Source organism: Capra hircus, chromosome 23 (assembly GCF_001704415.2).
Source record: "Capra hircus breed San Clemente chromosome 23, ASM170441v1, whole genome shotgun sequence".
NCBI lineage: Eukaryota > Metazoa > Chordata > Mammalia > Artiodactyla > Bovidae > Capra > Capra hircus.
This window is the reverse complement of record NC_030830.1, coordinates 29,197,994-29,221,283: the sequence shown is the minus strand read 5'-3', so window position 1 is coordinate 29,221,283 and position 23,290 is coordinate 29,197,994. Positions and strand designations below refer to the sequence as shown.

At 42.0% G+C, this 23,290-nt stretch overlaps 1 protein-coding gene across 2 annotated transcripts in view; it reads right to left on the bottom strand.

Moving 5' to 3' along the window:
* Positions 1 to 23,290, bottom strand: part of RCAN2 (regulator of calcineurin 2) — a 277,144-nt gene that overhangs the window by 203,035 nt on the left and 50,819 nt on the right. The window lies entirely within an intron of this gene.

Genomic DNA, 23,290 nt, shown 5'->3' with positions numbered 1-23,290 from the left:
GATTTTCTCTGGAGCAATGGCTTTGAATTTCCAGAGAATTTTCGATCTCTGGCCTGGAAAGTAATCACCAAGCTGTTTGAGACAGGGGAGAATGAACCTACACTCTGTGCCCCTTTCCAGCCAGCGCAGTTCACCTATCCCTCCCCTGAGCTGGTGTTTCAGAGCCCAGAACGATCAGAAGTCCTGTGGGCTTGTTGGTTTCATAGGCTCTCCCTGCTGCTGGCACCTTAGCTGACAGCTTCCTCCATGCTGCCAACTCAAGTACCATTCTTCCATCTACTTTCTTCTCAAACTGTGCTAACATCTCTTGACAGGTGGTATTTTATTTCCATTCTCTTCCATCATGTAGAGTCTCTCCTACTATGTCTTTACTATCAAGAATAAGAAAAGATAAATTCATGTGGTCAAGGTGTCACGTTTAAGTCAATAAGAACATAAATATTTAGAGGGTAAAGGCAGATACCCCCAGCTTCAGAGATGACATCAGGCAATCAATTAAATAGAAGCTGATACTACAGTATAAATTAGACTTATAATTATCTTAAAAAGCAAACCACAGTGTGAGTAGTAGAGGAAAAAAATGATGATCTAAGACTATAGAAACCAAGGTCCATTATGGCAGGAGTCTCTAACCTCCAAGATCTAATGCCTGATGATCTGGGGTGGAGATAATGTAATAATAATAATAGAAATAAGTACACAATATATGTAATTAGCTTGAATCATCCCCAAACCATTCCCTCCCTTCTGGGTCCATGGAAAAACTGTCTTCCATGAAACTGGTCCCAGGTGCCAAAAAGGTCAGGGACCACTACATTATGGGAATGCATGTGGGGCATCCCATTCAATACAGGAGAACATGATATGCAAATGATAAATGAATACAACTGCAAAAACATTTCTGTGGGGTACACCCTGGCAGCAGCAGCAGCAGCAAGCACCACAGAGGCATCTGGACTTGGAGCTAAAAGACACGGTTCAAGCTCTGATCATGAATAGATCTGTGTGCATACTGGCAAACCACTGCAGTGCTCCACAGGCTGTAACTCACATCTTTGCTATTAGGGTCAAATGAAATAACTCAGGAAAGACAGCACCAAACTCTTCAAGGATTTCCTTAGTTATGACATCAGAGAAGGAAAATATCTTGAGAGTGACCAAGTTTTAATTTCTGAAAGAAATAGATCATTTTCATGTGAAATGTTTCTATTAGTGCAAGTAGGATCTAGAAGGACTCATATATAACCATATACATAATTAAATATATATATATTTCTACAAAAGGTATAACAAATTCATTTCTTGAGCAAATGTATAATCCAGGCACCTTGCTAAGCACTTGAAAATGCCAAGAAAGGCAGACAGGTTCCTGCTCTCATGGACCCTAGATTTTAGTTAATAATCATGGAAATGATATATCATTTATGGTGAGTAAGCACTCTGAAGAAAAGAAACAACGTGCTCCGAAGGTGTATAACACAAGCATTCATGAGGTCTGGGAGTGGCATAGCAGGAGACAAGGAGGTGTCTGTGATAGACACTAGCAGAGGTGAGAGCACTTTCAAAGGCCCTGGGGAAGTGACAATGTTCGCAGATTGAGAGAAGAGACTGTACCACGTGGCTGGAGGCAGGGGGCCCAGGGCACCACCGTGTGCAGGAAAAGCTTTGAGGTGCGTGAGCCTTGAGGGCCAGGCTCAGAAGACTAGGAATTAAAGGATAATCTCTCTGATCTCAAAAGGAATGGGGAACCTTTACACATCTCAGATTTGAGCTTTGAAACCAAAAGCACAACAATCCTGTGAAATAGCAGCAGCCAGGGTAGAGAACAGGTCTATGGGGCTGCCATCTATGGGGTCGCACAGAGTCGGACACGACTTAGCAGCAGCAGCAGCAGCAGCAGGAGACAGAGACACCTATAACCGTCCCGGTGAGAGGCGGCTGAAGCTTGGACCAGGGATACAAGGAAACAGTCAAATAGGAGAAAAGCCCACGAAGTAAGAGCATCAGGATTAGTTAAGGATGGTGAGGGTGAAGGAGAGAAGAGGCTCTGACTTGAGGGACTGGGTGCAGAAAGGTTTGGTCCAGGAGCACAGGGGAATCTGGGTAGTAGGAAAGAGCAAGAGTTAAGTTTTGAACATGCTGAGTTTTCACATCCCGAGCGCCCAATAGGAGATGTCAGATCCCTAGCTCAGAGAGGTGGTTTAGATTAGGGATGGCATTTTAACAGTGATGAATTAGGGTGCAGATGGCAATTAAAGACTTAGATAAAATGTCTGGGGTAGGGGGAGAGAAAGGAGATAAGAGGAAGATAAAAGTGAAAATGCACTCATATTTTTAGTTTAATTCACTCCTCCTGGTACCCTTAATTTTGTTTAAAATTTGCCTTCTCATGGGGAGTCTGTATTGGCAACTCCCATCACCTACTAGGTGTGGTTTCACTTTTATCAATATTTCTACTGACTGAGAAAGAAAAGGTTGCTATCTTCAAAGAGATGGGAAATAGCATATTCCCAGTACATTTCTTCCAAGAATATGAAGTAGGAATCAACAAACGGGGAACTGAGGGAGGCTATTAGCTGTAGAATCTAAGGGTTATTAAAAATTGAGGGAGGAGAAAAAAGAAAAAAAATCATCTTTCCCGATACAGCCTTTAAAATACTTTTGTGTGGAGAGCCCCAGATGCTATCAATCAGGAAAATGATCTCTGGCACAGAAGAGTATAGCTGGTATAAATAATTAATGAGTGCAAGAAGAAACAGAATATGGAAGCAGGAGGGACTCCAGGAGGAACTTTTGGCTGGAAAGTTCGAGCAATTGCTAAACAATTTGTTTCTCTTTAACTGTCTCCCCAGCTTGTATGTGTGTATAAATATATATATTTAAGCACACATATACAGATGAATAAAAACATGTTTTGATTTATATATGTGTGTGCTTAAGTGTATTTTATATAACATATATAAAATATAAAAGCCTTTATATACACAAAATACATACAAAGCATATATGTATATATACATATACATTATACATATAGATGTGTATATATATATGTGCAAGCTAAGTTGCTTCAGTCATGTCCTACTCTTTGCAACCCTATGGACCATAGCCCACCAGGCTCTTCTGCCCATGTTTCTTACCTCTTCTCCATTGTAGGGGGTTTCTCTACCACTAGCACCACCTAGGAAGCCTATATATATAAATATGTATATAGCTTCGCAAAGTTGTATCAAACTCTTTTGCGACCCCATGGACTGTAGCCTGCCAGGCTCCTCTGTCCACAGGATTTCCCAGGCAAGAATATTGGAGTGGGTTGCCATTTCCTTCTCCAGGGGAGCTTCCTGATGCAGGGATTGAACCTGCATCTCCTGAATTGGCAGGTGGATTATTTACCACTGAGCCACCAGGGAAGCCCTTAGATATCATGGAAGATCCTTATTTTTTTTTAAAAAAACTACCTCTTTTAATGCTAATGAAATTCATTCTCTGGAGAAAAATAATAGCTTTATGCCAAAATTATTGTTTACTACATATCAATAGATTGACTCAGGGGAAAAAAAAATCTAAGAAAGAGATTTTCTGGGCTGGTTAGCACTCAACCACCATGAATGCTAGCACAAATACGCCTCCATGGTGCTCTCAGGTGTTAGGTTCCTATTGTTGTTGTTCAGTTGCTAAGTAACATCCAACTCTTTGCAACCCCATGGATTGTAGCACTCAAGGCTGCTCTGTCCTCCACTATCTCTGGGAGTTTGCTCAAACTCATGTCCATCGAGTCAGTGATGCTATTTAACCACCTCATCCTCTGTGGCCTCCCTTCTCCTTTTGCCTTCAGCCTTTCCCAGCATCAATGAGTATTGATGAGATGGCTCTTCCCATCAGGTGACCAAAGTATTGGAGCTTCAGCATCAGTCCTTCCAGTGAATATTTAGGACTGATCTCCTTTAGGATTCCATGGTTTGATCTCTGTGCAGTCCAAAGGACTCTCAAGAGTCTTCTCCAACACTACAGTTCAAAACCATCAATTCTTCGGTGCTCAGCCTTCTTTATGGTCCAACTTTCACATCCACACGTGACTACTGGAAAAACCATAGCTTTGACTATACAGACCTTGGTCGGCAAAGTGATGTCTCTGCTTTTCAATATGTTGTCCAGGTTTGTCGTAGCTTTACTTCCAAGGAGCAAGCGTCTTTTAATTTCAAGCCTGCAGTCACTGTCTGTAGTGGTTTTGGAGCCCAAGAAAATAAAGTCTAACTGTTTCCGGTTTTCCCCATCTACTGGCCATGAAGTGATGGGATTGTATGCCATGATCTTCGTTTTTTGAATGTTGAGTTTTAAGCCAGCTTTTTCACTCTCCTCTTTCACTTTCATCAAGAAGCTCTTTAGTTCCTCTTTGCTTTCTGCTGCTAGGGTAGTATCATCTGCATATCTGTGGTTGTTGATATTTCTCCCGAAAATCTTGATTCCAGTTTGCAATTCATCCAGTCTGGCATTTCACATGAAGTACTCTGAATATAAGTTAAGTAAGCAGGGTGACAGAATACAGCCTTGATGTACTCCTTTCCCAATTTTGAACCAGTTCGTTGCTCCATGTCCAGTTCTAACTATTGCTTGTTAACCTGCACACAGCTTTTTCAGGAGGCAGCTAATGTGGTCTAGTACCCTCATCTTTTTAAGAATCTTCCACAATTTTTTGTGATCCACACAAAGTCTTTAGCATAGTCACTGAAGCAGATGTTATTCTGAAATAATTTGAGATCTAAAGTCTTTCCCAGTCTATTGTTTCCCTCTATTTCTCTGCATTGTTCACTCAAGAAGGCCTCTTATCTCTCCTTGCTCTTCTCTGGAACTCTGCATTCAGTTGGGTATATCTTCCCCTTGCTCCTTTGCCTTTGCTTCTCTTTTCCTCAGCTATTAAGCCTCCTCAGACAACCACTTTGCCTTCTTGCATTTCTTTTTTCCGGGGATGGCTTTTGGTCATTGCCTCCTGTACAGTGTTATAGGCACTCTGTCTACTAGACCTAAGCCCTTGAATCTATTCATCACCTCCACTGTGTAATCATAAGGGATTTGATTTAGGTCATACCGGAATGGCCTACTGATTTCCCCCACTTTCTTCAGGTTCCTAGAGATGGTCAAAGTGACTCGGGTGACATTATTAAAACTATTCTCTAAATAAAACTATTCTCTAAATCCACAAGAAGTAAAAAGACTGAGGTCCTCCTGTAAGCAAAAACTACAACCTACTTATTAACTGGTCCTTTTATTGTCACCCAATATTTATGCAAAAGTTTGAGCTAGAAAGGAAAAAAGTTCACACTCTAGAGTTTCCACTGGTTTCCCCCAGCCCAGAATTTGAGCTGACAATGAAAAGCCTGGGTAGTATTAGGAGGAACTTCTACTTTTAGGGTACCTGAAAAATTTTCTTATTTCCTATTAAAACAGAAATGGAAACTCTGATATTTATTCCCTGTTATAAATTATAAGCTACCTCTGTACATTTATAGATTAAGAGTATGGCAATTTTCTTCAAAAATCAGGTATCTAGAAGATCAAACACAGAGACAAAGATGTGACAGGCAGAAGGTTTACGGCAAAAACCCTGTTACCCTGATACCCTACTTTCCAACTAGTGAATTGCTAACTGTTCTTCAAGACAGTTTAGGAACTATACTTACAAGCTTTAACTAGACGGCTTTTGTTCCTTTAAATTTTTTCTTTTGTACTGGGGTTGTCACATGAGTGTATGCTCCTGGGTTTTTGTCTCGTCACAACAAAGATTTGGAGTGATGGACATTAAAGCCCCTCGGTGTGTCACAGCTCTTGGGTCTTGGACAGACCGTGTTATAGCTCTTAGACAAATCAGTGTCACAGCTCCATTTTATTTGGAAAATGGCAGGAAAATCCATCCTCGAGGCGTGAGGGCACGTCGATCCAAAGACGTGAAGGGAAGAGCGCCCCAGCGCGCGGGAGAGAGAGAGCCCTTTGGCTCCTCTTTTTAAACGTCTTTTTCTTCCCCCTGGGCCTGCCCCATGCAAATTGGGCTTAGTCAGGTGCTGTTCTACCTGAAGTCCTCACTCTGGTCCTCGGACCTTCCTTTGACCTTCCTCTGTTCTATTTTCGCTGGCTTTTCTCTTCCTTGTCTTTTAGCCACCGCCATTTTGGACTCCTTTTCCCTATTCTAACTACCCAACAGGGTGTAGCCGATTAACAATGCTACAGCAGAGGCCAGCAAAGGGGCTCAGCACCACATACACATGCATCCATTCTCCCCAAACCCCCCTCCCATCCAGAATGGCACATAACGTTGAGCAGCATTCCACGTGCTCTACAATAGGTCTTTGCTGGTTATCCATCTGAAATATAGCAGTGTGTACATGACCTTCCCAAAGTCCCTAACTATCTCTTGCCCCTAGCAACCTGTAAGTTTGTTTTCTAAGTAAGTCTGTGAATCTCTTTCCATTTTGTAAGCAAGATCATGTATCACTTCTTTTTAGATTCCACATATAAAGGATGTCATATGATATTTCTCCTTCTCTGTCTGGCTTACTTCACCCAATATGACACTCTCTAGGTCCATCCATTAGCCAGACTTCGTATCAGCTTATGAATGGTAATTCACCACAATAACGAATTTGTGTCTTAATTGTATCACCTGATGCTACTTATTTTGTGTGCTTCCTCAAAAGCTATGAATTTCTTTAGAAACAGAATCTGCTGCTCCTAGGGACCCATACAAAAGGTTCTTATCCATTAAGATGAGATCCTAGAATGGGTATTAAGAAATTCCCAGGTAGCTAGTCTGTGGTTAGGAACAATCAACCAGGGTGACTCTGTCCCCAAGGGAACATTTGGCAATGTCTGAGGACACTTTTGGTTGTCACAACTAGCAGGGATGTACTGGAATCTAGTGAGTAGAGTCCAAGAATGGGACTAAACATCCTAGAATGCACAGGGAAGCCCGTGCAACAAAGAATGACCAGTCCAAAATATCAATAGTGCCAAAGTGGAGAAACCTTGAACTGTATCAGGCCACAAGAGGCTCTAGGCCTCCCATATTATTCCTATTCCTGGCAATGAAACCTCTGACAATTAAGTATGCTGTTAGAATGCATTACTTATTAATGATGACATTTCTGTATAGATCAGAATACAAATCCTCACACTTTGTTTGTGCCAACCAATAATTAGTACTACATGAATGATAACTTGTGTTAAAGGAAATTTTAAAAGGTTACCATAAATGGCATTAACTATCATTCTCTCTATACCAATTAGAGAGGATTTTCCAAAGATTTTTTTTTTTCAAATCACTTTCTTAACTATAACAAAGTCATTCATACTAATTCAAGTCGTTTTTGCAATGATGTTTCTTTTCCAAAGAAATGACACTTTTCATTCATCTACTTTGTTATGATGTTTCCTGTACTATTTTCTTTAGAAAAATATGCTTGGATTAAGTGAAGAATCTTCTAAGCAAAACTCTTAATGTACTTAATGACTATGAAAAAAATACCATATTCAGACTTTAAAAGGCTCTGTTCTCATTTACCTTCTCTTTCTAATGTAAATGTTAATCCTTTCTAAAGTAATTGGACCCAATTGCAATGAACATATACTCAAAATTGGCACCAAGCAGGGATGAAACCCCAGCAAGACAAAAAATATCTTGTATTCAGTATACTTTAGTTTCTTGAAATTAAAATTTGAAATGACTGTAATTGCTTACCAACTACTTGACCAATCCAGTTCTCTCTGGAAACCGATGCAAAGATAGACCAAATGGAAGAGAAAATCACAAGACAAAACTGACTTGTTTTTTCAGAAAACTTCTAAGAATGTTATTTAAACTGTAACATCAAGCCCAATACACACCACGCTTCTCATCACCATATATAAATGCAAATTCCAGATGACTACATCTAATCTTTTTAACTTTACATTCAGCAGTAAAGAAAACGAAGCTTTCTAGTGAGTCTTGGGGGATGAGGACATAAGAATGTCAATTAATTGGTGCAGGATAGAAATGTATGGCTGTTCAAGACACTGTATACAGGGGAGACAGTACATGGGCTTTCCTCCAGGCTGGTTCCTGTGAATGAACTATTTGTTCAGATTTCAAAATGTGGTCATCTGGTCTCCACACTGCCATCTTGATTTAGAAGCTCTCCTGAGGGTAGCAAGAACAGACAACAAGGCTGACCAGTAGACTTCTCTTTGATGAGTTAGGCAACAACCATGGGCAAGGAAATCCAATGAGTTGTAAACGATGCACAGTGCAGAAGATTGGACCAATGAGCAGAAATTACTACCAGTGAGCATCTGCAATTCAAAGCATCCTGGATTATACCACTTACACTCTCACAGCAGCCTATGAGATAAATACTTGATGTTTTGTTGGTGAAGATACTGCTGTTTGGAAAGATGAAATAAATTGCCATGGGCACAGAGGAATCAGAAGTGGATCTGGACAGATAGATGCCAGAGGCTGCTCTCTTAATCACAAAGATACTATATACCATTTCCTCAATTAGAGAGACAGGATGAACTGATTCAGTGGACATGAGTTTGAGCAAACTCCGGGAGATAGTGAAGGACAGGGAAGCCTGGTGTGCTGCAGTCCATGGGGTCATAAAGAGAAGGACATGACTTAGCAACTGAACAACAAAAATGACCCGGGTGGGGAAGAAGTTTGAGCTCTGAGACAATAAAAGCAGATCCAACTTTGTTAAAGCACCTATAGCTCAAAACGCAGGCTGGTCTTCCCGGCTTGCACTCGGCAGACAGCGCATATCATGCACTGGTCCTTTCAGTCCCACTTAGACCCAGGTCATGTAATGACCCTTCCATGCCCTCCAGAGACAAAAGATACACTAGAATACCATATTAAACAACTGCCTCATTTTATTCCAAGCAGCTGCTTCCCTTGATGCTACAGTTAGAACAGCATTTGGCTTGGCTCATGAGCTGTTAGTGCTCTGATGGGCTTCGAAATGCCACATAAAATAAATTGATCATATCTGAGCATATGCGCTGCAATAAAGCAATGAGAAAACCAGCCTCGATATTGACCCGCAAAATTCCATTTCTGGGCTGGCTCAGTCCATTTTTATTGCCCTGTCATCACGTTGCAATATGGTTGACAATTTATATGCTTATTTAGTTTAACAACCTAGCGTAACATTTACTTTGGCCTCCTTCAGTTGATCCCACAGAGATGCCAAGAGTAGCAGTCCCCCGCCTGTGAGGGGTCTCAAGTCACTTAATCCATAAGAGAGAAGGCGCAGAAAGAGGCCTTGAAATGTTGAAACACTGAGTGACGTCACTGAGGAAGGGCTTCACAAACCAAATGGACACTGAGCTGGAGACAGGGAGGAGCGTTTGAGGAGCAAACGCTTTTTACTCTGTTGTTCATGCTGCTGTCTTACAACAATAAGTATGTTTGACACGGGTGTGACTCAAATGCAAGTCACAGCATCCGACAAAGTTATCACGTTGACTACAGACCTAAAAGGGCAGAAGGTTAAATGTGTGCCCTGGAAATCCAGAAAGCATTCCATCACCACTCTGGAGTGGCGACAGGATCGGTATTGAGGTGACTTTCTGTAGAGTCCAGACACAAGGGCTATTCTTAGAACAACCAAAAAAAGCGTGGAGCTGCCTAAAAATAATGATGACTCAACACCTAGAGGCTTCAATGATGTAATGTTGTCAGAGAACACCCTCTGTCCTCGCAGGTTGCAGTTTTTAAAATAAGCAAGCTCACAGTTCCTCTTAGGAGGAAGGCAAATATTTTGCACACTGGAGGAGAAAACGGGGACAGGTGGGTCACAGAATGTTCCATTCGTGTGGCCATCCAGCCATGCCTGTCTCCAGGGCTGGGTGAACCTAGCGAAAAGGAAGCTCTTGCCAAAGTCAAAGTCAGTTCTTCCCCTCTGCCACCCTCACTCATCAACCGTTGTTGTTGTTAAATCACTAAGTCGTGTCCGACTCTTTTGCGACCCCATGGACTATTGGCCCACCAGGCTCCTCTATCCATGGGATTTTCCCGGCAAGAACACTGGAGCAGTTTGTTGTTTCTTTATCCAGGTCAGTTATCAATGGTCCTGTCCAAACAGGCCCTGTGGGACAGGACAACAATGGTGATGATACAAGAGGCGGGTCTGAAGGACGCTGTCCTCAAATCACTGTGGCCAGCAAGCTCCATGGCAGACGGTGGGTCCATTTGGAGATGCTGGGGCAAGGGAGAGCTCCAAACAAAATACAGAAATTTACCCCCGAAGTTCCAGAGTCTTCTCTTCCCCTCTAAGGTGCCCTATTCCGGGGCTCCTATATCATCCTGCAACCCCCTCAACCTCTTACTCCAGACAACTTGTCCTCTAATTACAAGACCCCAGTCAACACCAGGTGACGTGAGGCTTGCGTCTCATTCAGTCTTTGTTCTCCCAAGGCTACGAGCAATACTGGGGACACAGCAGGTCTTCAATAATTGTTAAATAATCAGTGGATGGATGGAGTGGATTGCTTAAGGCAGTACTTTCCCCTCTGCTAGCATATTCACGGGTCACTGGCCTGCCCTGGGTTTGCAGATTAGGTATCATAGGATATTGTGGGGTATATCTTAAGGATATCTTGAAAGTGAAAAGTGAAAGTTGCTCAGTCGTGTCTGACTCTTTGCGACCCCACAGACTATACAGTCCATGGAATTCTTCAGGCCAGAATACTGGAGTGGGCAGCCTTTCCCTTCTCCAGGGGATCTTCCCGACTCAGGAATCGAACTGGGGTCTCCTGCATTTGTAGGCAGATTTTTCACCAACTGAGCCACAAGGGAAGCCCAAGAATACTAGAGTGGGCAGCCTATCCCTTCTCCAGCAGATCTTCCTGACCCAGGAATCAAACCAGGGTCTCCTGCATTGCAGGCAGATTCTTTACCAACTGAGCTACGAGGGAAGCCCTAAGGATACCTTAGAATTTAGTATCTCCTGAGGGTATGTTCACTAAAAAGGGAGCTCTTTTCGGGCTGCTCCGGGTCTTCACGGCTGTGTGGGCTTTCTCTAGTTGCGGTGAGTGGGGGCTCCTCTCTAGTTGTGCCGCACAGGCTTCTTACTGTGGTGGCTTCTCTTGCTGCAGAGCACAGACTCTAAAGCATGGGCTCGGTAGTTGTGGTGCATGGGCTTAGTTGCCCCGTGGCATGTGCGATCTTTCCAGACCAGGGATTGAACCCAAATCCCCTGTATTGTCAGGCAGATTCTTAACCATTGGACCACCAAGGAAGTTCCTACAAGGGAATTCTTGATCAGAAAACAGCCTTCACATTCCAAAAGACTCCAGGCCACTGCAGGAGATACTTGGCAGATAGAATGGTCCTTATACCACTGAGCCAGTCTCTTTTTGTGATGCTTGCTCTGTTCCACAAAGCATGAGACAGGGGTTTGAGAGTCAGGGCTGGGGGCATTATAAACAGGCATAGGGAAACAACTCTGCATCTTATTCAATACACTAGGTTTCACCTGTGCAGCTGTTTCCTTTTCTTTTAAGATTAATAGTATACTTTAACTGAATATACCCAAAATACCATCATTCTAACATATAATCAATATAAAAGTTACCAAAGATATACTTTACATTCCTTTTTCATATGGCCTTCAAAATCAGAGTGTTTCTTTTTCAAAAAGGTGACTTTATTGCAGCCATACCTTTGTAATGCATTTCTGAAATTCCCGAGAGTCCCAAGCTCCAGGAGAGAGTCATTCCTCTGATTTTATAGCTATTCCTCATTCCAGTGCTTTGTACATGTTGTTTTTTTAAATAAAAATGTTTTTACTCGAGTGGGTTACCCACCTGAGTCACTCACTGTACACAGCTCTGAGTGACGTGTTTCCACAACCTCAAATCCATCCTAACTACAAAGGCTTTTCACTACTCAAAACACTGCAATGTATGTGCTGTCAGTGATGCCAAAAATGGGGCCCTTTGAAAGGGACCCCACTTGCTCAGACATGTGAACTCAGAGATGACCGTCAGCCCCACTGGAGCCAGGGGCTGTCGTCAGAGAGCAGGGCAAAGGCCGGCTGGGGAAACCCAAGGGAGAGCCGCTTTCTCCTCTTTTTCCTAAACCACCATGGCCCTGTCATGCTGAGTGAAGTGAGTTAGACTGAGGAGACATGTTGTATGCCATCCCTCACAAGCGGAATCCAGAAAGAAATGACAGAAATGAACTTATTTATTAATGCAAAGCAGAAACCGCCTCACAGACTGAGATGACGAGCTTATGGTTGCCTGGAGGAAGAATGGGGAGAAGAGCTAGTCAGGGAGTTTGGGATCAACACCCACACTCTGCTGTATTTAAAATGGATAACCAGCAAGGTCCTACTGTATAGACAGGGAACTCTGCTCAATGTTCCGTGGCAGCCTGGATGAGAGGGGAGTCTGGGGGAGAATGGATATGTGTATATATATGACTCAGCCACCATGCTGTACACCTGAAACTATCACAACATTGCTAATCAGCAGGCTATAACTCAATACAAAATGAAAGCAAAAAAAAAAAATTGTGTTAAATATATATGCAAAATAAATAAATAAATCACCATGGCCACATCCTCCCATGTGTACAGCAAGACAATCTGCAGGAAAAAATGTAATGCAAGCGAGTTATCAGTGCCAAATTTCTGACCCTGAGACTCCCTTTTCTCTGAAATTTTCAAAAGAGGCTATTTGAAGAGCTAAGCTCCTTCCTCTTCCATACTCGCAATGCCTTGAACTTCACTGACACAGTGATTCATTGTAAGTGGACTTCTGTTCCAAGTTTTGCAACTGGAGAGAACACAGTACTGAGGAGGAAAATAGTCTATTTGAAGGAAAGAAGAAAAACCTCCAGCCTTGAAACTGAAGCAACTTCCCGTGAAATAGTTTGGCTCTAGGACTTTAGGATTCAAAAGTAGACTAGTAAAAGGCCAACCTTAAATACAGATATCCTCAAATGGCTTATACGTGTTCATTTTCCCACAGATTAATAGTAGCATAACAGTCAGCTTTAAGAGTCAAACTTTAAAAAGTTATGTGATCAGGTGATTTTCTAAAAACACACAGACCCCATGTGCTGTGGAAGATGCTGCTGTTAATTGTGATGGCCAAGTCTCATTTCTCCTTTGAAGATGTTTAGAAACTGTTCTTCCAAATAATGTGAGTTATAGCAAAAAAAAAAAATGCGCACGTTTGTTTGTTTTTCTAAAAAAATAGAATCTACTAATTTAGGCGACTTTTTTTTTCAGTTCGTAGTGGAATTTCAAGTATCTGCAAAATAAACCTTAGTGACTCCCAACCAGCCTCCTTTACATGTTGAAAGATGATTGTTTCATAAGACATATGAATGTAAAATATGAATACAATTTGATCAGAAGTCAGAAAAATGCTTTACATTACACATACAAGCAGGTTAATACAAAGAGAAAAAGAATATCCAGACCAGTAAGAATAAGTACAGTGGCTATGCCTGAGTAATAATTTTTATTCTGAGCTCCTTGGGAAGACTTCTGTAACTCACATAAATTAAGATTTACATAAGTTACATAAAAGTAAGTATTATACAAGTTACATAATTCCTCTAATGAGAAAAAGACTAGTTCCTCAGAGTCAACAGTTTTCTTGGCATTGTATTCTAAACGAAACGTATCCCCTGAACCTTATATGGGCGACAGTGAACCACATGTGTCCTACAACAAATGCAGAAAGAGCTTTCTTGTGGCAAAAACTGAGATTAACTTTCTCGACAAAGTCTATGATATAAAACAAAACATCATTAGGACTCTACAAAGAGGTGGGTAAATGAAACCTTTCTTTCATCTAGGTTTGCATGTTTTTTAGAAAAGCTCTTCCTTCCTGGAAGCAGAGGCAGTCCCAGCTTTACCTGGGTGGGGAGGAAGAGACCAATGTTTACCAAAAAGATCTCGTCTAGAGCCACCTCCTCAATCCACGTCACCCTGTTTAATCACATAACCAAGCAAGAAGGAAGGTACAGTGAACCCATCTCATCAAAGAGGGAACTGAGACTCAGAGAAGCTAAACTGGTCAAGATCACACAAGTAGGATGCAGAAGAGGCAGGATGTGGACTCAAGTGTGGCTGAACCCAATTCCCCTCTCACTGGCCCTCCTGCCTCCCTGTCAGTGCCCGTGTTAGGTCCAGAGCCGGACAGTGTAGGATGCAGAAAAATGAAGAGCTGGCTCCGCTGTCCTCAAGATACTTGGAATCAGACTCCCCTGGTGGCCCAGTAGTTAAGAATCTGCCTGTCAGTGCAGAAGACACGGGTTCAATCCCCGGGCCGGGAAGACTCCACATGCCATGGGGCAGCTAAGCCCCAGTGAGCCACAATTACTGAGTCCACGCGCCACAACTACTGAAGCACACGTGCCCTAGAGCCTGTGCTCTGCAAGAGAAGCCATCACAATGAGAAGCCTGCACACCACAGCCAGAGAATAGCCCCACAATTAGGGAAAGCAGCAACAAAGGCCCAGCACAGCTGCAGAAAATTTTGTTTACTTTTTAAAAAAATACAAAAAGACAACAATCATCTAGTTGGATTTGACAATCCATAACATGGTGTACTCAATGTATTAATGATAAACTAAATAGCTTGGAGTTCATAATAGCTACAAACCTGGTGGAAAACTGTAGATTTTGAACAAAGTATAAGATATGATAGTTCAACACATTTGATGAAAAAATCTTCACTATGCCAGGTATCAATTCAATGGGTCTCCCCTTCAAATCATTGATAGAATTGCTGGCTTTTATGTTTAAAATGATGATTATGCTGTAAAATACAACATTCCCAGTAAAATACAACATTATCAAAATATTACTAGAAACTGATCAAATTTTTTAAAAAAGCTACACATTATGTTTCTATATATTCTATATGAAGGAGTATGGTTGAGCAGATAATGATGAAATACATGTGTAAGCATCACCTTAACAATCCCCACTCTCATAGAAAAAGTGTCACACGAATTGGTATCCAGTCATGTATCACACTGATCTTATCCATTGAGCTTAAATGTCAGGCCTGCTGTGAAGGATACCCTAGCAGAGTTTTAAAGTTCATGTCCAAACTCTCTGACTTCCTCTGGTTATCTCTAAGTTGGCTGAGAATTTCATGACCACCAAGCTGGGACTGGAGTCAAAAAAGCCAAGAAAGGCCAGGTGAAACCCAGGCCAACTTTTGCTGGTGAGTGCAAGGAAAAATAATTATAAACCTTATTCTTCCCCCTCCCTTCCCTGGGCTCTGTCTCCAAAACCACCTCTCAAAAAAGGAATGTTCTGAGGCAAGAGAACGCAATTGTTACCTTTGAATTTGTGGATGCTTTTTGTTTTTGAGTTTTGGGCAGTGTGGCATGCAGGATCTTAGCTTCCCAACCAGGGATCGAACCTGTGCCCCTGCAGTGGAAGCACAGATTCTTAACCACTGGACTGCCAGGGAAACCCCTATAAATCCTCTTGAATTGTAAATAATTGACGATGATCTTATTAGACTGGGACCATTGTGATGGGGGCTTTCCAGGTGGCGCTAATGGTAAAGAACCCGCCTGCCAATGCAGGAGACGTTAGAGACTCAGGTTCAATCTCTGGGTTGGGAAGATCCCCTGGAGGAGGGCATGGCAGCCCACTCCAGTATTCTTGCCTGGAGAATCCCATGGACAGAGGAGCCTGGTGGGCTACAGTCCATGGGGTTGCAAAGAGTCAGATATGACTGAGGCGACTTTGCACGCACGCACCACTATGATGGGTGAGCTGTTTGTGCATTTCTCAAGGGCTTCGGGTCCAGTGGAGGAGGATGGAATCTAGCCTGCCCTCCACCTGCCCAGCCACCCACAACTGCTCAGGTCTTTTTCGACCCCGTCAACAGGGCATTTTCACAAATTAGCCTGCCTGGCCACAGGCGGTATGCCCTGAGACGGCGTCTGCCCAGAGTCACAGCCACTGAACAGGCTATCAGTAGCTCTGATGAAAACCATACGCACTGGGTTCCAAATACCTTCATTTTTCCGAAAGGGGGAGAAAGTGCCAAGTCCCTGTTTAATAGGATCCCAGTCTCATCAGAACATGGCAGCCGTTTTTCCCCGGGTGGCATCAGGAACACACGCTCACCCCCTGTCTGGCACAGAAACCAAATACTCCCGGCTCTCTGTGCATCGCGCCTAATTCTTCCCACTGCCTCAATTATTTCCAGGTTGTTAAGTGGGGCATTTCGAGTGGCTGGTCAGGCGCCTGAGCCCCAGGGGGGTCACTCAGTGCTGTGGGGAAGCAAGCCACTAAATATGCCTCTGGAATATTTTAGTCACTTCAAGAAAGGTTATGGTTCCAGGGAGTGTCCTGCAACAGCTTTCAAATCTGGCCCATGCTGGGCTCTCATCTGGCAGGTGTCCCCAAGTGATTAGCGGTGACTAATTATGGTTCCCAGTCCTCCTCCAGAGAAAAAACAGAACCAATGTACTGAGTAAAATGATAGGCACTGCCTTTTCACAACTTAAACATTCTTGAAAACAACAAGCAAATCTGTCAAAGTCACCAAGGATGACACACGAGAAATGGTGAGACTCCTAAGGATTCCTTGAATATCTGGTATCTAATATAACAGTTTTCTACTTCAATATTTAAAATTAATGCTTGATTATCTCTTTCCCAACCTTAGGTCACAACAGTTCACTTAATTTCTTTCAAGCTATATTCAGCAACACAAACTATAGTAAATTATTATCCGATTGTTCATCCTTTGCTACATATCCTTAGCATGAGCGTTTTTTTTTTTTTCAATCAGCTTTAAACTATCCCTATAACAAGTTTCCCAAGGTCTCCTAAAGCACTGGATTTCTTCTTTCCTTGCTGCCTTTTCTCTTTTCTTATTTCTCCCTTTTCTTTTCTAGGAGTCATTATGGAAATAAACGTGTTTAAGATTTTTTTACTCTCTTGGCTTACTGAATAGGTCATGGTGCATGCTAAGTCATTTCAGTCATGTCCGACTCTTTGCGACCTAGAGACTGTAGCCTGCCAGGCTCCTCTGTCCATGGGATTCTCCAGGCAATACTGGAGAATTCTCCAAGAAGCCCTCTTCCGGGGGATCTTCCCGCCTCAGGGATCAAACTCACGTCTCCTGTGTCTCCTGCATTGGCAGGTGGGTTCTTTACCACTAGTGCCACCTGGAAAGCCCACTAAATAGGTCAGTTGCCTCTAAAAGCTTAAAATACCATAAACTGACAAAACAGGCTTATTCATATATGTCATATCTTGACTGTAGAAGTGATATGGACTCAATGCACTGACATTTAATTTGCATCTTGCTATGAAATCACTTGAGATCTCTGTCTTACATGCTTTGACTTGAACGTTGTGCTGATGAATGGCCAGCTTTATTTCTAGAACTGATGTTTCTCAGTGCATGGTGGATGATGAACTAGACTTAAATGTTCAGAGGCCTCACTCAACTCTTTGCTGTTTCTCTAATTAATGAGCCCATCCTGGCTAATTCATCCCTCTATACCTTCATTTAGTCCCCACTGAAGTGGAGGTCCAACTCAGTACTTACTGAGCACCTATGATGCCTGAGACCCAGCAAGGTGATGGAAATACAACTAGGAAGTTTACAAATTTTGACTGCCTTCTAGAACTTCACAGTATAGAGAGGAAAAATCCAAATGAAGAGAAGTAAAACATGTGGGAGCGGCATAGCAGAAGATCCTCTGAGTTAAGAAAACCATGAGCGTGGAAAAATGTCTATCTCCCTGATGGACCAGGGGTCTTTTCTCTGGACCGAGAACAGACCATGAGTCAGGGACTGGGTAAAAGGATGAGGGCAGGATGAGTAGTGACCACAGGTCAAAGTCAGAGCTTTCAACTGCAGACATTCAAAGAAGGAGATTCAGAGACTGTCAGAGCTTGACTCAGTAAGGTCAGCCATGCAGCATCCATGCCACAGGGTTGCCATGGAAATTAAAGGGATTAATGTCTAAAAACCACTCTGAAGAATATCCAGTACCTTGCTCCAAGCTGTGTAAGCTTTGCTGCTGCCATTACTATTATCATTATTACTATTATTAAACTAAACAAGGGCTTCCCAGGCGGCGCTTGTGGTAAAGGACCTGCCTGCCAGACATAAGAGACATAAGTTCAATCCCTGGGTGGGGAAGATCCCCTGAAGAAAGGCATGGCAACCCACTCCAGTATTCTTTCCTGGAGAACCCAATGGACAGAAAAGCCTGGTGGGCTGTAGTCCATAAAGTCACAAAGAGTCAGACACGACTGAAGCAACTCAGCGCACAGGTGTGCAAACTGAATGAGCCCATTCTGTCCTCAATATGCCCTTTATCTCTAATCAACACAAGCATCTCATTATGGGGAAAAATATTTAATTGTCCTTGTTTATGACAGTCCAGATTGCAGTGATACATCCATTCTTCTTGGTGAACATGGGCTGTGGGTGCATTTTTATATAGATTACAGGTCCACAACTCACTCTCTGAAATTCTTAGGACCCGCTATGTTTGAAATTCAGAATTAAGGGATTTAGAACAACGTGGCATGCATGCCTCACATTATGTAATGATCCATCAAGTCGGGGGGCAGTCCCCGTTGCTTAAAGACAGGAATATTTTTGCAAAGAGATGGATGAATATTCACACTAGAAGAAGCTTCTCATCAATCTTGGTTAGATTCTGAATGATTTAGGTCAAGTGAGATTTCACCTTAAAATGGGTTATGAAGTCTCAATTTCCAGAGCTTTTCAAATTTGGGTACTGCAGATAAAGAGATCGTGGGCCTGCAGCTGTAAAGTACAATGGGAACATTTACATACCCTTACAGACTAAAGGCAAATCCTATGTGGGAATCAAATAAAAACTGCAAATCAACAGATTCACCTTTCAAAATCCTTGAGGGTGACCTCACAACGCTGCCAGGGTTCACTAGGTGACTGCGTCCTCAGCTGAGCTCTAGAAGGAGCTGGTATATTCTATTAGTGGTGATGTTGAATGAAAGATATATATCTTTGAACCTAGAATCACTCCAGCCACCCTCAAGGCACTGAGATGCTCCATTTATGAGGAGCAAGAAGCCTAACAGGCATAGCACCAGGCCTCTGATCTATGCCCTTTCTGGTAGGACACTGTCTTTAAGTAGTTGGAAGAAATGCTCGTTTTTTAAAAAGCAAAACAAAACATAACCAAAACAACAAGAAAATCTTGTGTGCGTGTGCACGCATAGTGTATATAGGGCAGTGAGTACAGTTGAAAATACGTATTAAACGCTCTTTTGGTTTTAGCATCACTAGATTGATTACGCTTGTTTTCTTATTTGAATTGTTTGCTTTGGTAGACTTGAAGTTCAATGAGTCTGTGTGCACCACTGCGTCCCCAAAGCCAAGCATCGTACCTGTTTTCAAGAAAAATTTGTGTATGAAGAGGCAGTGTCACATAATGTTTAACAGCACAGACTCTGTAGGTTTGAATTCTTGCTCTGCCACTCCAGCTGTGAAATCATGGGCAACCTCTCTGGGTTTCAGGGCCCACATCTGAAAAATGAGGATAATCATATTTGCAGTATCAACCTAGGTGGACTCAGCTATATTCTAACAACAAACCCCCAAATCTCAGTGGCTTCAAGCAACAAAGGCTTTTCTTGTTGATGCTGTCACTCTGGATGTCTATCCCAAGGGCACTCAGGACCCTGCCCTGGGTCATCCTTGTCCTCAGTCCACAAACCAGACTGCCTGAAAAGGCACGCCTGGCACAATGCCAACTACCTGAGCGGAGTGAAAAGATCATTCTTCAAACACTGGTGATTAAAGGCCTCACACGGAAGTGGCACAGATCAGTTCTGCTTATACGCTGGGTAGAACTAGCTAGAGTGGTGCAGGGAATACAACCTCCACCACGTGCCCAAGAGGTGGAAAGGCAGAAAGACACCACCCTTCTAGGGTAGTCATGCTGATTAACAGGCTTGATGTCTAGAAAGCAAGGGGCTCAGAAGAGTACCGAGCCCCTTGCTTCACGCTATATAAGGCCTCCTACTGATACTATTATTGTTGTTACTGAACTAAATGAATTCAAAATTTTTGGAGGCCAGTAACAACTCACCTTTCAGGCTTCCCCTTAATAAACTGAATCTGGCTAAGAATTTTATGGTGGTTGGTGCACTGTTCCCCTTAGCTACCAACGAGTGCCAACATCCCATGGAGCAGAGCCTTATCTATCTTGAGCACAGACACACAGCAGCCTGCAGGGTGCCCCTCCAGCCTCATCTGTCTTAAGATGACTGGTGCAGCCCAGTTGTATCCAGAAAGGCAAGCCAGGGGAAAATGCCAAAGGTTAACAACCCCTGATAACTTATAGGTATTGCCTGCTGTGACAATCCCAGTTCTAAATGTGTCTGATACAAAAATATTTATGCTGCAAGCTGTAGCATGCAAACAGCAATCTGCATTTATTGGTTTCAGATGCCAATTTCCTCCAGCTCTGGTTCTCCTTTGTGTTATATAAACAAATCCCAACCATCTGGACCACAACGAACCACACTGAGGTATGTGCTCGCTTCTCGCAGAAGCAGCAAATCAAAATACAATCTCACAGAATTCTGCCTAACAGAAAATTGGAGTCAACATCATGGCCTCATGAAGTTGTTTGAAAAGAAAAATGTTCTCTAGATGTCAGAACTTAGGATTCAAATAGGTTGGCAGAAATGAGCATATCAGAACATGTATCACGCTGATAAGCAGAAGCAACATAGCCAGAAGATCATCTCCTATGGTGTTGCCTATATTAAGAGCAGGCCAAGTCAGTGTTTTCCAAACTATCCCAAAAAGGAAAAAGGCTTAGGAAAAGTGTCTGACAAACGGGAAAACAAAGATTACTGCCAAGACTTAATCATAATAGTCAGAAAGCAAGAGCCTTGATTCCCACCAAGCTAAGGAAATTAAAATGTATGCTTTATAATAATTGCAGCAAACAAGCTAAACTTGTTTTCTTGATACGAATCAAGAAACAATGAATCGAAAGTAGATATGCTGGGACTTCCCTGGTGGTCCATTGGTTAAGATTTCACCTTTCAGCGCAGAGGATGTAGGTTCGATCCCTGGTCGGGGAGCTAAGACCCCACATGCCTCTTAGCCAGAAAACAGAAGCAATATTGTAACAAACTCAATAAAGACTTCTAAAAAATGGTCCACATTAAAAATATATATATCCTTTTTAAAAAAGTAGGCTTGCCAAAAAAAGAAAGAACTTCACCAAAACAAGTTAAGATCTACCCACTTGGATCTCTGAGATGAAAACCAAGCATCATTTCTGATATCTTATCTCTCTGATAATTGCAGGCTCCTGAAGGCTTTTTCCCAAAGCCAAATAATTTAGACAATCCCCATGGCCTTACCCACAGGCAGATACAAGAGCTAGAAAGCTTTCTTGATTTTTTTCCCTCTACCTAAAATTATCTCCCCTAATAGTGCCCCCAATGTCCACCCTTTGGAAAAGATTACCATCATTAGAATTCCTGGCTCAGATTCATGAACTTTGAACACGGTGGGAAGGATATTCTGAGAGAATGACGTACAGGACAAGTGAGTTTTATTAAGATAGTGGGTGAAAAAGTGGAGGTAAAGAGAAGAACAGAAAAGTCTAGAATGAGAAGGAAAACATGTGGGAGTAAAATTGGGAGGCGTGAGGCTCCCCAAACATTTTATTTCCCTGTAGTCGTAGTGATCATGCCTCTGTTATCCATTTATTTGTATCTGATTATCTTGCTTTGTCACCCTAAACTCTGATCATATAATAAAATAAAAACTGAATCTGGATCAGATTATTTGACGTCCCAGAGACTCTCCATGAATAGGAGCTATAAAAATTGCACCAAAGTGGAAGACTTCCTGTCTCATTTAATAAGTTTAATTAAGTAGACATTGGCCAATTAGAAAATTCGCCTCCTTAGCTATAAAAATGTGAGCTACATCATTTTAAACTTATTCCATGGAACTATATCATATTGATTTCACCTCAATATTTTAGCAAGGTCATTTTAAAGCCCAATCCTATTTGTTAAACTGCGGTGTACCAACTTCATATACAAATTAAATGAGAATATTTAGTAATCCATTATTCAATCACAGATCAGAATATCAAAATAGATGTGGGCAGATTCCCGTGAACTCTCCCCATGTCTCCGTCTTTCTATGTAACTAATTCTGGTTTGGCTGATCGGTCATTCTTGAACCCTTGAATGAGATTGGCTCTTTCCTAAATCTTTTTTTTTTTAACTGATCGAAAAGTATTTTATCAAGAAAGAGTCAAAACCCTCATTAAACCTCTAAGGAAGATCCTTCTGATCGTTGATACTTAAATAGATGACAGAACAAGAAAATACAAACCTTTGTTTCATAGTTAATGTCAGGTAGATTTCAGGGGGGGATGACCTGCTCTGAATAAACAATAATCTGTGTTATAACCTGGTTATAAGCCAAGAGCAAAATTTGTAGTTTCTTTCAAAGAGGATATATGTCATTTTCTTACTTCAAATAGTCTGGTGATCATAGCTCTGGATGTTCTAACCACATATAATTCCTTGGACTTCAGGCTGTTTTTAGCTCATTTCAACTGCTCAACTATAAAATAATATCATTATAAAACTATCTTTATACAGCTTGAAATAATTCCTAATTCTCTGAGCTATCAGGATTGCTTACAAAACCAATAAAATCCAGAACAAAAACTTCTAGTAACCGTGTTCAGGAAACAGAGATCGGACTTCAGCAGTTGGCAAAAACAGCTCAAATTTATGAAACAGCAATCATAAATCCTACCCTTAATCTCACACAGAACCATACTTTAGTTCAGAAAAAAAAGACCCTTTCCTCCCCTCAAAATATTGGCCATGATTTACAACATAGCCTAAAAGTGGATATTTACAACTAGAAATCCACACTCACAAGGTAAGGTTTGATCCATTCAGACTCTCTTAAAAGGTCAGAGAAAACCGAAGTGAACTTTACACAGACTTCTGAAAGGAATATTTACCCTGACTCCCAAGAATACCTCCACTGAATCAAGTTTGCTCTTAAAACAGAAGCCTCATTTTCTAGAAAATGCTTGTTCATAGACAACCTCATTCCCTAATTATTTCAAGTCAAGGGGTTAAGCATTTTCAAGCAAATTCTTACAACACACCCAAAACAATTCTACATACTGTGGTATCAGCAAGCAAAGCAAGACTCAGATGGCCAACAAATTTACCTTTCTAATAAATGCTGC